The sequence below is a fragment of the Trichechus manatus genome, unplaced genomic scaffold (genome assembly GCF_000243295.1).
Source record: "Trichechus manatus latirostris isolate Lorelei unplaced genomic scaffold, TriManLat1.0 scaffold00028, whole genome shotgun sequence".
Taxonomy (NCBI): Eukaryota; Metazoa; Chordata; class Mammalia; order Sirenia; family Trichechidae; genus Trichechus; species Trichechus manatus.
The window spans coordinates 17,983,902-17,998,884 of NW_004443964.1; the positions used below are offsets into that span (position 1 = coordinate 17,983,902).

The 14,983-nt window shown below is 40.2% G+C and overlaps 1 protein-coding gene across 2 annotated transcripts in view; it reads right to left on the reverse strand.

Annotated features, from left to right (window-relative positions):
- The window catches only part of TANC2 (tetratricopeptide repeat, ankyrin repeat and coiled-coil containing 2), a 232,057-nt gene that overhangs the window by 62,368 nt on the left and 154,706 nt on the right, over positions 1-14,983 (reverse strand). The gene's annotated exons all lie outside the window — the stretch shown is intronic.

A 14,983-nucleotide genomic window follows, 5' to 3' on the forward strand; every position in this document is an offset into this window, starting at 1 on the left:
CAGACAAGGATGCCCTTTATCACCACTCTTATTCAACATTGTGCTGGAGGTCCTAGCCAGAGCAATTAGGCTAGAAAAAGAAATAAAGGGCATCCACATTGGTAGTGAAGAAGTCAAGGTATCTCTATTTGCAGATGATATGATCTTATACACAGAAAACCCCAAAGAATCCACAAGAAAACTACTGAAACTAATAGAAGATTTCAGCAAAGTTTCACGATACAAGATAAACATACAAAAATCAGTTGGATTCCTTTACACCAACAAAGAGAACCTTGAAGAGGAAATCACCAAATCAGTACCATTTACAATAGCCCCCAAGAAGATAAAATACTTAGGAATAAATCTAACCAGAGACGTAAAAGACATATACAATGAAAGCTATAAGACACTACTGCAAGAAACCAAAAGACACCTGCATAAGTGGAGAAACATACCTTGCTCATGGATAGGTAGACTCAACATTGTGAAAATGTCAATTCTACACAAATTGATCTACAATGTAATCCCATTCCAAATTCCAATGGCATTTTTTAACGAGATGGAGAAACAAATCACCAACTTCATATGGAAAGGAAAATGGCCCTAGATAAGTAAAGCATTACTCAAGAAGAAGAACTAAGTGGGAGGCCTCACACTACCTGATTTTAGAACCTATTATACCACCATGGTAGCCAAAACAGCCTGCTACTGGTACAACAACAGATATATAGACCAATGGAAGAGAATTGAGAAACCAGACATAAATTCATCCACCTATGAGCAGCTGATATTTGACAAAGGCCCAAAGTCCGTTAATTGGGGAAAAGACAGTCTCTTTTACAAATGGTGCTGGCATAACTGGATATCCACCTGCAAAAAAACTGAAACAAGACCCATACCTCACACCATGCACAAAAACTAACTGAAAATGGACCAAAGATTTAAATATAAAATCGAAAATGATAAAAATCATAGAAGAAAAAATAGGGACAACGCTAGGAGCCCTATTACATGGCATAAACACAATACGAACCATAAGTAACAATGCACAAGCACCAGAAGAGAGACTAGATAACTGGGAGCTCCTAAAAGTCAAACACTTACGCTCATCAAAAGACTTCACCAAAAGAGTAAAAGACAACCTACAGACTGGGCAAAAAATTTTGGCTGCGACAAATCTGATCAGCATCTAATCTCTAAAATCTACAGGATACTGCAAAACCTCAATAAAAAGACAAATAACCCAATTAAAAATGGGCAAAGGATATGAACAGGCACTTCACCAAAGAAGATATTCAGGCAGCTAACAAACACTGGAAGAAATGTTGACGATCATTAGCCATTAGAGAAATGCAGATCAAAACTACAATGAGATATCATCTCACCACAACAGGCTAGCATTAATCCAAAAAACACAAAATAATAAATGCTAAAGAGGTTGTGGAGAGACTGGAACACTTATACACTGTTGGTGGGAATGTAAAATGGTACAAAAACTTTGGAAATTGATTTGGAGCTTCCTTTAAAAGCTAGACATAGAAGTGCCATACTATCCAGCTATCCCGCTCCTTGGAATATATCCTAGAGAAATAAGAGCCATCATACGAACAGATACATGCACATCCATGTTCACTGCAGCACTGTTCACAATAGCAAAAAGACAGAAACAACCTAGGTGCTCATCAACGGATGAATGGATAAACAAATTATGGTATATCCACACAATGGAGTACTACACAATGATAAAGAACAATGATGAGGCCGTGAAACATAACATGGAAGAAGCTGGAGGTCATTATGCTGAGTGAATTTAGTCAGTCACAGAAAGACAAATATTGCACAAGACCACTACTGTAAGAACTCAGGAAAAGGTTTAAACGCAGAAGATAACATTCTTTGATGGTTACAAGGGTGGGGAGGGAGGGTGAGGGTTATTTACTAGTTAGATAGTAGATAAGAACTATCTCAGGTGAAGGGAAGGGCAGCACACACTACAGGGGAAGTCAGCACAACTGGACTAAACCAAAGCTAAGAAGTTTCCCGAATACAATCAAACACTTTGAGAGACAGAGTAGCATGGGTAGGGGTCTGGGGTGATGCTTTCATGGGACGTCTAGGTCCCCTGGCATAACAAAGCTTATTAAGAAAATGTTCTACATCCTACTTTGGTGAGTGGCGTCTGGCGTCTTAAAAGCTTGCAAGCAGCCATCTAAGATGCATCAATTGGTCCCAACCACCTGGAATAAAGGAGAATGAAGAACACCAAAGACATAAGGAAAGTAGTAGCCCGAGAGACAGAAAGGTCCACATAAACCACAGATTTCATCAGCCTGAGACAAGAAGAACTAGATGGTGCCCAGCTACCACCAATGACCGCCCTGACAGGGAACACAACAGAGAGTCCCGGATGGAGCAGGAGAAAGGTGGGGTGCAGAACTCAAATTCTAGTAAGAAGACCAGACTTAATGGTCTGACTGAGACTGGAGGAACCCCAGAAAGCATGGCCCCTGGATTCTCTATCAGCCCAGAACTAAAACAATTTCCAAGGCCAACTCTTCAGACAGGGATTGGACTGGACTGTGGGACATTAAGTGATACTCATGAGGAGTGTGCCTCTTAGCTCAAGTAGATACAAGAGACTAAATGGGCAGCTTCTGTCCGGAGGTGAAATGGGAAGGCAGAGAGGGGTAGGAGCTGGTTGAATGGACACGGGGAATCAGGGGTGGAAAGGAAGAGTGTGCTGTCACAGTACGGGAAGAGCAATTAGAGTCACATAACAATGTACGTATAAATTTTTGTATGGGAAAAAATCATAAACTAACAAAAAAAAATTTCTCATGCAGACTAGAGGCTTTCAGGAGGTTATTAATTCTTACATTCAGGGTGTACTTCATTTTCGATATTTTAGGAGAGAATCAATCACAGACCAGAGTTCAGGATTCTTTTCCCAGCACTGTCCCCTCTAACTTCTCCTGGATATATCTGCTTTGAGGAAAGGCAGAGAATGTGGCATCCAGAATAGTAGAGGGTAGATCGCACTTCCACTCTCATTTGCAGCCATCAGCAGCCTCTCTATATGGATCAATGGAGACAAGTGATACTCACCCTTGGACAACTATGGATTACAAGGCAGTGAGGAGCTACCCTCAGATGATAACCTTGTACCTCCAGAGTTAAAAGCTACAGAGTCTTTTAGAGAAGAACTCCTTTCTAATGCAAGAACCACTCCCTATTTAATAGTTTGGAAGTTGATAACTGTTGTTTTACACAAAATATTCAATGGCACTATGTTTGTTTTTCTAGTAGATTTTTCACTTAGCACCCCAGGGAGATAGCTAGTCTTAACGTTTCTATTTTTAGTACTGAAACATGCTAATAAAGGTACTCAAATATTTCTAGCATGGATGTTTTCTCTATCGTTCTAGTTATAGGAACTAACGTGTTGTCATAAAGATTTCATTAGCTCTTGTGATGACTAACTTGATATATAACACTTTAGTGTTTCAGAGAAACAACACTTAAGTGTTTTGATATTCTTTTGCGTAATGCTCCAATGAGGTAGTGGTATAGTTACAGCCAGCTGACAAGAAATTATTTATAATCTAAAGCCTACCTTATCTATCCATATTATATATATATGGCCCAAGATAACGTGTGTTGCTATGGAGCGGAGATTATAGAGGTGTATGTGGGGAATTATTTAGAAAGCCCTAACGATACCAGAATTACGGGGCAGAGATGGCTAGCTACCTACAAATGATCCGTGCTCCTCCTCTACAGTCCAGAGTTGCTGAGAAGTAGCTAGCTTGCAAGGATTGTATTTCTTACATTCAAGTGCAATCATACGACTCAGCTCTGGCTGCTGGAATGTGGGAGAAATGATATTCATCACTTCAGATCTGGCCCATAAAATCTTGTGCTCCTCCACTCTTGCCTTCCTCCATCTCCCAGCCGATGTCATCAAACAGGACCCCTGGAAGCTGTGTGTTAAAGATGGCAGAGCCTGGGTCCCTGAAAGACTGTGCGGGGATTAGACTTTATGTGAGTGAGAAATAAATTTTTATTGCGGTAAATCACTGAAGTTTTATGGTTTATTTGTTTTAGCAGTTAGCATTACCTTATGTTAAACAAACAAACAAAAAAAACAGTTTTTGAGGGATTGCTAATAGAGGGATGGATGGAAGGATGAATACTGGAAGGAAGAACTGATGCCAATGAAAATATGTAGAAACTAAAACATATTTTTCTCATAAATTAGATATTTAGAAACAAGTTGAAATTATTATACCTTACCACAAGATTGTTGAAGCAGAGTCCCTTAGAACAGAGATGTCCCTGTTCTTTGTGACAGTCAATAGGTTATTTTCTATCCCCCCTATACCCAATATAAAAGGTTCTTTATTATTAAAAAGGAGACCCGGTGGCACAGTGGCTAAGAGCTCGGCTGCTAACCAAAAGGTCAGCAGTTCGAATCTACCAGCTGCTCCTTGGAAACCCTATAGGACAGAGTATTGCTCACTATTCTCACATTTTAGGTTTTAGTATTATTTCTTAACTGGACTATTGCTATAAACCTCATAACTACTATCCCAACCTGCAGCATCTCCTTTTCTTCAACCCATCTTCCTGTACATTACTTCCCAGAGTTACCTTTCACATCATCAGAGTTATCCAATCACTGTCTCCTCCTGCGCAAAAAGTTACAGAGGCTTCCTGGTAGCTACAGAATGGCAAATGGAAAAGTCTCAAACATGGCATTCAGTGTTTTTTTCCTCTAGTAACACCTTCTGTCAATCTCTTTTTATGACCATGCATGTTATTCTGTTATCATAGCTGCTCACTGTTCCCCAAAGGTACATTCGTACCTTCACATTCTTCCTTGCTTTTGCTACTGTGATTACCTTTTCTTCTCTGCCTACAAGTGCTCTCCCGTTCCTATGCTATTTAATTGGATCCAACTCATCCTTCATGGCTGAACTTGAGTGTCACCTCTTCTGCAAAGTATTTCCCTCTTGTCTAGGTTCCTATGGTATTATTGTTGGTTGCTTATATATCTGACATCCTTAGAGGGTAATGGTTTTAGTGTCTGGGGGTGTCCTATGTTCCTCTAGTGCCTCGTACAATCCTTGGTACAGAGCAGAAGCTCAATAAATGTTTTGTGAATGAATAAATGCTGAGCAGATGGGTACAAGGAAGAGAACACAAAGAACTCCCAGATCCACTTTCCAATTTGCTACTTAACTTGGTCTTGAATTGGCAGTTGCCTCTGTTGCCACTGTTAAGACTGTGAAATGAGTATGAATACGACCCAAATGTTAAGAATAGACTGACAATCCTCATCTTTTCCACCTCTCATCTTAAAAATTCTGGCTACAGTTAACCTTTGGTAGTTGCTACCTTATAATCTGCTTGTTGCTATCAATTCTCAGCAAATTACAGCCACATGTCTTTGCAAAAATTCTTCCCTCTAGCTTATGAGAACCAGTAACTGCTTTGGGATGTGCTTGTCATGGCTTTCTCATGGAAGCTGAGTACAAAATACATTTCTAGTGATGCTGTCCTACTATTCCATATTTAATGTGGAAATGAAAGAGCCTGATGGAAGCAGGCTATAAGTAGTAGACTATAAGCAATATATGCCCAAGTCATACCTTTGTAGAAATGGGTGGGTGTCTTAGTCATCTAGTGCTGCTATAACAGAAATACCACAAGTGGATGGTTTTAAAGAAGAGAAGTTTATTTCCTCATAGTCAAAGTAGGCTAAAAGTCCAAATTCAGGGTGTCAGCTCCAGGGGAAGGCTTTCTCTCTCTCTTGGTCTTCTCATCAGTGTTCCCCTGGACTAGGAGCTTCTTGGCGCAAGGACCCTGGTCCAAAGGACGCACTCTGCTGCTGGCACTGCTTTCTTGATGGTATGAGGTTCCACTGTCTCTCTGCTCACTTCTGTCTTTTATATCTCAAGAGATTGCCTCAGGACACAGTCCAGTCTTGTAGATCCAGTCCTGCCTTACTAACACAACTGCCACCCACCCTCACTCATTAATATCATAGAGGCAAGTTTACAGGAAAATCACACAGTACCAGGAATCATGGCCCAGCCAAACTGATACACACATTTTTGGGGGGACATAATTCAAACCATGACAGTGGGACAGCATTATTTCTTTGTAAACATAGAATATGGACAGAAATTTGCTGCTTTGTCACACAGCTTCCTGCTGTCCTTCTGTTAATGCATCACTGGCCCTTGGAAAACGGACACCTCCCTTCTGTCTCAAAAATGAAGTCTTTAGGCACTCAGCAGGGCTTCGAGGCAGGAGAGCAAGGACTCCACTGAATTGTCACAGCTTGAAACACAGTAGGCATAGGAAGATTTATCACTTCTCTCTTGCTTCTTGTGTCCCTCAGCTCTGTTTATATCTCTAGTACAACATTCTGCTTTGAATTATAGCTAGTTATAAATGTCTGTTAAAATCACTAACCTGTAAGTCCTGGTAGATAGATCTATCTTACTATATTTGTATCCCCTATTGTAATTAGCACAGCCTTGAATATATTACTTTATAAATGTTCACTGAATGCTTGCTGCAATGCATGTCTTAATGGTTTTCTGAGGCATGGTAGGAGGTAACAAAATGAACAAAAGTTGCTGTCGAGCTGTATAAAGAGTTTCTCAACCATTTTCAGTTATAAGCTTAAACTTAACATTCCTTTGTTCACTTATTAATTCAACATTAAAAAAAACTATCGAGTGCTTACTGTGTGCCAGGCACTCTACTAACCATTATGAAGACAAAGGTAAGCAAGACAGAAAAGGTTACTGTCCTTACTGAACTCACTCACATTCTTGAGGGGAATAAACAAGTATCACATACAATAAATTCAATAATAGACTGTGGTAAGTGTTACAAAGGAAAAAAAAAATTGCTATGATAAAACCAGGAGGGACCAGGGCTTTGAACCAGTTCAGTCTTGTTCAAATCCCTGCTGAGAAATTGCATTTCTAACATGTTCCCAGGCTATGCTAATGATGCTAGTTAGGGACCAATTCTGAGAACCACTAGTAAAGCAGTGGTTCTCAAAATTTATTATACATAAGAATCAACTTGGGGGATCTTGTTAAAACGTAGATTCTAATTCAGTGTATCTGGGGTGGAAATGCAAATTTTCAGCAGGGGTTCGAACTGGAACCAACCAGTTGGAAGCCCTGGGAAGGACTTACAAAGATAAGGTGGTAAGCGGTAGCTTCCCTGATGAGGTGGCATTTACGCTGAAATCTGAAGTATAAACGAGAGATCTTGCCATGTGATGAGCCAGGGAAAACGAGCTCCAGATGGAGGGAAATGTTAAGCGCAAAGTCTCAGAGATGGAAAACAGCTTAACAAGTTCTAGGGACTTGCAGATGGTCAATATGACCAGAGTAAGAAGAATGAATGAGCTCAATTAAGGGAGATAGCAGAAGTGATCTCTATAAACACAAGGCTTTGACGAGTCTAGCTTTGATTTTATTCTAATTGCAACAAGAAGCCATTGAAGGATTTTTAAGGAAGGTGGTGTTGTTAGGTATCATCAAGTCAGCTTCGACGCATAGCCACCCCATGTACAACAATGAAACATTGCTGGATCCTGTGTCAATCTCACAATGGTTGCTGTTTGAGCCCACTGTTGGAGAAGGTCACATGGTCTGATTTGTAGTTTGTTTTTGTTTTAAAGATCACTCTGGCTGCTGGTGGAGAATGGACTGGAGGACGGTAAGAGTGTGCAAGTGGAAAGACCAATTAGGAGACTATTGTGGTAGCCCAGAGTCCTGGGTGGTGCAAATGGACAACATGTTTTGCTGCTACCCAAAAGGTTGGAGTTTTGAGTCTACCCAGAGGCAACTTAGAAGAAAGGCTTGGTGATCTGCTTTCAAAAAATCAGCTGAAAACTCTATGGAGCACAGTTCTATTCTGACATTATGTGGGGCTGCCATGACTTGGAATCGACTCTACAACAATTTTGTTTTTTAATGGTAGTCCATGTGAAAGCCTAGGGTGTGGTCAGTACAGATGGAAATAAGTGGATACTTACAAGGGAAATTTGGGCTGTAGAACCAACTGGATGTGCTGATGGATACAGTGAATACACCTCTCACAGACGTGGGTTCTTATGGTTGAGAGGCTAGAAGGCTATTCGTGTTGATTTTACAAAATGAGGAGATCTATCTGCTTTTGAAAAAAAGTCTCTAGAGATGGCTCAGTGAGTTGCTCTACTCACAAAAAAAGAAAATATGCCGTCATATTCCACTAAATTGGTGATAACTCCTGGCTGCTGTGTCATTAATCTCAGTCTGACAATCTAGGAAAGTCTGTGGGATTCCCATCTTTCAGTTCAGCCAGTGTTGCTTCAGCGCCTCACTAACTGGACAATACAGCCTCTATTTCCCATGTTACTTTCATAAAAAAAATTCCCTTAATCACCTGCCTCACTTCCTCCCCATTTTAGATTTTTAGGTGAGGTTGTTTTAACAGGTATATTCTGAGCAACCTTCACCTTAAAAAAAGTTACATATATGTTTATACTTATGAAGCAATATTAGCTTATTGTAGCAAAAACAAACAATATAGGAGAGGACAAGTCCTTTCTGTTTGTATTAGCTGGTTCTTCTGCAGGTTTGCCAAGTCATAAAATGATGCCCTTTCCCCACCTTAACATAAGCAAAACTGAAAAACAAAACCCACTGCCGTTGGGTCGATTCCAGCTCATAGCGACCCTATAGCACAGGCTGCCCCACAGGGTTTCCAAGGCTGTAATCTTTACAGAAGGAGACTGCCACATCTTTCTCCTGCGGAGCGGCTGGTGGGTTCGAACTACCAACTTTTCAGTTAGCAGCTGACCGCCTAACCGCTGTGCCACCAAGGCTCCTTATAAGGAGAACTATTATTCTGTATATTTATTGACCTAGCAAATTTCTTGTTTCTATAACAGTAAGAATAAGTAGTTCTCAGTTTTGAATGGGCCTGGGGAAGGATGCTAATTACTATATTTTTCCAGACTTCATTTTGGATTTGGAAAAGGAAAAAAAAAATATTGCTGTTCATCTTCTGATGCTATGAGAACTTTAAAGATGGGAACAGTTTGCCTATTTGACTAATAAGTATGGGTTCTATGATTTATGCTGAGAGAAAACAAATTTGTAAAGTTGGAGGACATTCATGTATTGACAAATTGGACAAGCTCTAAAATTTACATTAGATTTCATATAATTTCTCCCTTGTCTCATAAAACAAAACCATGACTTGGGTTACTAGGTTAAAATACTTAAAATTTGAGTTTCAAATTTATTCTTGATGGCAACAGAGGATCAGAAATTGAATTAAATAAGGAAAAAATATTCATTGGCAAATTGGACAAACAGCCATTAATGTTACATATCAATGAAATCTCTCCCTGGAAATCATACAGCCAAATCATGAGGTCGGAGGACTGACTTCTCCTTAGTTACAGAAAGAAATAGAAATGAAGCAGATATAGATGCTGAACAGAAATTGTTTTTGTTATTGTTAGCTGTCATCCAGATGATTCTGAACCGAGATTAACCAAAAACCAAACCTGTTGCAGGTGAGTCAATTCCAACTCATAGTGACCCTATAGGACAGAGTAGAACTGCCCCATAGGGTTTCCAAGGCTGTAATCTTTATGGAAGCAGACTGCCACATCTTTTTTCCATGGAGCAGCTAGTGGGTTTGAAATGCCAACCTTTTGGTTAGCAGCTGAGCACTTCAACCACTGTGCCACCAGGGCTCCTGAACAGAGATTTAAAAAAAAAAAAAAAAAAACCCGTTGCTGTTGAGTCGATCTCGACTCAGAGTGACCTTATGGGACAGAGGAGAACTGCCCCATAGGGTTTCCAAGGAGTGGCTGGTAGATTTGAACTGCTGACCTTTTGGTTACCATTTGAGCTCTTAATCACTGCACCACCAGGTCACCAAGCAGAGATTAAAAAAAAAAACCGAATTTGTCACTGTTCAGTTGACTGCGATTCGTAGCCACCCTATAGGACAGAGTAGAACTGCCCCATATGGTTTCTAAGGCGTGCCTGGTGGATTCGAACTGCCGACCTTTGGTTAGCAGCTGTAGCTCTTAACCACTATGCCACCAGGGTTTCTGAAGAGATTAGGGAGGCAATATTTCCAGGGAGGTAAGAGTCCCTGGAAGGTACAAATGGTTAAGCGCTTGACTACTAGCCAAAAGGTTGGCGGTTGGAACCCACCCAGAGGCTCCTCAGAAGACAGGCCTGGTTATCTGGTTCTGAGAGGTCAGTGCCTTGAAAACCCTAAGGAGCAATTCTACTCTGCACACGTCGCCATGAGTTGGCATCGACTTGATGGCAACCAACAACACAACACTGACATTATCTACAAATGGTCAAATGCTAGTAAAATATGTTCGGTACATCTCCCCTTGCTTTAGCTCTTCCAAATCTTCTAAGGGCTGATTTAGTTCAGGAGGCCCCTTTTTTTTCTTCCCACGTTTCACTGCTTTGATTCTTTCCTAATGCTTTCAGACAGCAGAACTCATGTCCCAGTTTAAGGGTTTGTTGTGGGAACCTGCAATGGCTGTCAGGAGCAGTGACCTCGACTTTTTGCTTAAATGTCATCATGCTTGGAGGCCCATACTTGGATTTAAAAAAACAAACAAAATCACCACAATCCTGCAACTTATCATTTTGTGGTCATTTCAGATCCATGAATTCTACAAGGAGGCAAAGTGTATAGTCCTTGGCACAGAGTTAATTTTCATTTACAGGGGCGATGCTTCCCCTTCTCCCTCCTTTTCTTAGATACATTGCCTCTTCTCTGATACTCTGCTTTCGGAATTTTGGAGTATCAGGTCTCCAATGTATAATTCACTGATAATATGGTCAAATAAATTTGGAAAAACCTCAACAAACCATTTATTATAAGCAATCAACTCTGGTCATAAAAAGTCAGGTAAGTACTCAACTACCCCCATATAGGCAGGATTTGTATAGCTTTTCCTCTTCTCTACTGGCCATAAAATTTGCTACTATGAGTTTGATCTTGAAGAAATCAGGTCAAACCAAATTAGGCTTCCAAATCACAAACTCATTAGGTTGTATCAGTTTAATACTCATTAAATAAAGTTCACAAGAAGCCTTCTGTGTTTTATTCAAACAGTTAAAAATAAGGCAGCTGAATCTTCTAATCTCCATATCAAAACCTTACATATATGTATGTAAGGGGATAAATACATATATATATTTATGTATGTATGTATTGGTATACATACACACACACAATAAAAATGTTGATCTGAGAGCTGTTACTGGGAACAAGGTGGCTAGATACCATGAAAACAAAGATACTGAGGAAAGAAAACAGGAAAAAGAGATGCAGTTCATTCAGGGCTAACCTAAAGCTACACAGAAATACAAAGCAGCAACTGGACAGCACCACAAGGCTTGTGCCTCCAACTGTCTACTCTTATCAGCCTCAAATTTCCACTATTGAAGTCACTAACAGATTAGATAACAAGGGCTGGTGACTTCTTCTCTCAAATCCCTTACTTAAAATGCATAAGTTGCCTGGAATGGGTTTTCTACCCATCATTAGCATGATAGCAGGGATTAGTTTATTAGATTAGTGAATTAATCTGATATCTCAGTGCACAAAGGAAAAAAAAAAACATAGTACGGATTAATTTCAGAGGCAAGAAGTATGACAGTGATGGAGTGGGAAATAAGCAGAATAAGATGATGAGGGGCTAAGGTTTGTGAGTGCTTCAAGAGGCATACTTTTATCTAGAGAGCAAATTCAAAATTTTAGACGTTTTGATGTGATAAAAGATTCTTCAGTAATACTTCCCTTACAGTTTGATAATCACACATACATACACAAAATACCTCACCCTGTTACTAAGCCAAGAAAAGACATTAACTATAATTCATTCTTTCTGTGACAATTATATGTCTATGCAACATTAGGTCATCTCTCTGATGTCAATTCTCTGCCCTGATTGATTCTGGGACAACAGGCAACCTGATACTTAAAATCAAGAAAGCTCAACCTCAGCTATAGCACTGACCTCTGGGGCTGCAACTTCCTCTTTCCAGCACCATCCTCAGATTACTGACTCTTTTCAGTTTAGGCAGAAGCTATCTCCCTGGGTGGCTTATTTCTGACGAAGATCAACTATTTTTTCGCTTTAGTAGAATATTCTCATCTGTGTCGAATTCCCTAATAAGGTCAGTAAGTTCAGGGTGAACAACTGAGTGCTGAAAGCCCAGGAAAATGGACTGGAAGAGAGAAGGATGTTCTGTTGCTTCTTTACACAGAGCTCTCCTTACACTGAGGCATGCATGCCAGGCACTGGCCTACGTGGTGTGATTTCAGAGGCACCAAGTTGGTCATCCGTGGTTTATCAAAATACTGGAGAGAAAGTGGAGAAGAGAGGGGGAAACAATGGGCAGGAAGTAGAGGCTGAAGGCCACAAAGACAAACCCTGACTGGAGAGAGTCCTGCTAATCAGACTTGCCTGAAATGGAAAGCACTGTAGCCAGGTTCTTCGAAAGGCCAGCTTGGGCTTTGCCAATAGCATTAAATTCTTAGTGAATTTCCATCTCATTGACCCAGAGAGCCTCAAGCTCTGAGATCAATTCTTTAGTAACCAGGTTGGTGCCAGACAGTACTGGATAGGAGCTTAATTCCAACTGAAATAAAACCTAAGGAACCTTTTTTGATAACCCCTGGTCCTGTTTACAATTTTACTCTCTGCCATTAAGTGTAATATGATGATCCCTCAGCAGCCGTGAGTGTTATTCAATCACAGGGAACAGACTATACAGTATTTGAAGTTAGAAGTGTTTGCTCTTCTAGTCCTAATGCATCAGGTCTGTTGCAGCAATACTTCTAGTTCATAAACAATGTTGAGAAAGTAAGCCTGCAGAGCCATGAGATGGCTTCATAAATATTTTCTCCATGGGGAGCTCCTGAGGGTTTCAACTGTTGGACACTGTTAATTCAGTGGTAGTCTGGCTGTCCTGAATCCTTTGAGATGTCCCAGGATGGGAGAGCAGGTCAGCTAGCAGAGTCTCTCTGGGTACCGATCTCAAAGAATTTATTAGGCAATAAACACGGGTCCCTGTTTCTTAAATATGTGGTTATTAACTCTATGTATTTAAGCAAAGGCAGCAGTACTAGTGGGATTTATAGTAAAACCCTCTTAGGAACACCATACAATTCATATAAGAGACACAGATTCATTTTTGTTTGGTTTGGTTTTGAATCTTATGCCCCAAAATGTTAATGGAAAACGACTGTCGCTGCCTGCCCAATTAGTCACAGGATTCAGATAAGGTATACCTGAAGTGTCTGTTTCTGCAAAGTGAGAGGAAGAAAAAGAACGTTCCCTCAACAATTCCTATGTGTACTCTATACTATTCTAGGCATTATACTACACAACCCCACTTAACTTTCAACAACTCCAGGAAGAAGGCATTATTAGCTCCTTTATATAGATAAGAAAACCAAGTCTCAGAAACATTATGTAACTTTCCAAACGTCACATTTAGTTCCTAGAAGAGGTAGGACTTATATATAGGTAATCTGACTCAAAACTTTTTCCACTATAGCATGTTTCTTTAAAAAAGTTACCCTTGGAAACCCTGGTGATGTAGTGGTTAACAGTTTGGCTGCTAACCAAAAGGCTGGCAGTTCGAATCCATCAGGCGCTCCTTGGAAACCCTATGGGGCAGTTCTACTCTGTCACACAGGGTTGCTATGAGTTGGAATCGACTTGACGGCAATGAGTTTTTTTTCAGGGAAAATGCCACAAAATCTACTGCCTGGCTTAATATCTTCTTAAGAATCTAGAACAAATTTTCTAATGAATCAGCATGAAGTAGGCTGAGCAGAATGTCCACAAGCATACTTGTCTCCAATAAGGCCTGGTGAAGAACATTGCCACAAGGAAAATAGAGCCACAGCATGGTCAGAGATGTTTAGTCTCTCCGATTGAGTCACAGAACAAGGCACAGTCAAACTTGGCCTATCTTCTTCTTGAGCCAGAATAAGCTCCGCATTTGTGAGCTGTGTTGCTGGTGTCTTCTTTGTTTCCAGGAATCCAGGAATATGCTTACTTTTGAAAACACCAAATTTACTAAAGGTATAATTCTTTTAAAAGGATAGTGTGGAGGAGTAGAAATCACACCCCACTAACATATCAGAGAACTAGGTTCCATCCAAGAGAATGAGAAATAGTTTCATATTTAGTCTAGTTTGCTGAGTTGAGAAAGACTCTCAAGTCAGGACCAAGGTAATTAGGAAAGAGCACCCAGGTAAAGCAGCAATGTCTACCATGGGCATAGGATGGGAGAATGGTGGTATATACCATATATTTACCAACCTTATTCTAGTCCTTCTCCCTTCCTCCATCTATTCACTTTATGACTTTGGGTAAGTGATTCAGCTTCTTATTGCCTTTATACTAAAATGGGGATAATGACACCTTATTTGTCGAAAGGCAGAGAGGGGCTAGACCAGCTGATCTCTTCAAGTATTTTTCAGCTACGAGGTTTAAGATTCTATTTTCCACTGTAGATTGTAGCACAGGCTGGGCTTTAATAGGGTTATTCACTGGTGACCTTATATGGCTTTTAAAAGGGCAACCCCAATTTTTAAGTGATTTTAAACGAGTCAAAGAGATAAACACTATTTCAATTCTTTCTTCATATCTGAAGAACACTGAGGAAGTTGTTAAATGGCTAAGTTAATTACAGCCTGTGATCCCTAGTGGGATCAGAGAAAATTATTTAGGAAAATATAGGAATGTAGGGCAGCATTCTAAATACCTCTGCAGATCTAGAGTCTTCAGGAAATAACACTGTGAGGAAATAAATTAGTTAAGTTCACTATAGCCTTGCCTTGAGAAGAAACAGAGACGGTGTTTCCTCTAAGTGTTCAATGAAGAACACTTCTCAATGCTTTCAATATCCACCCCATA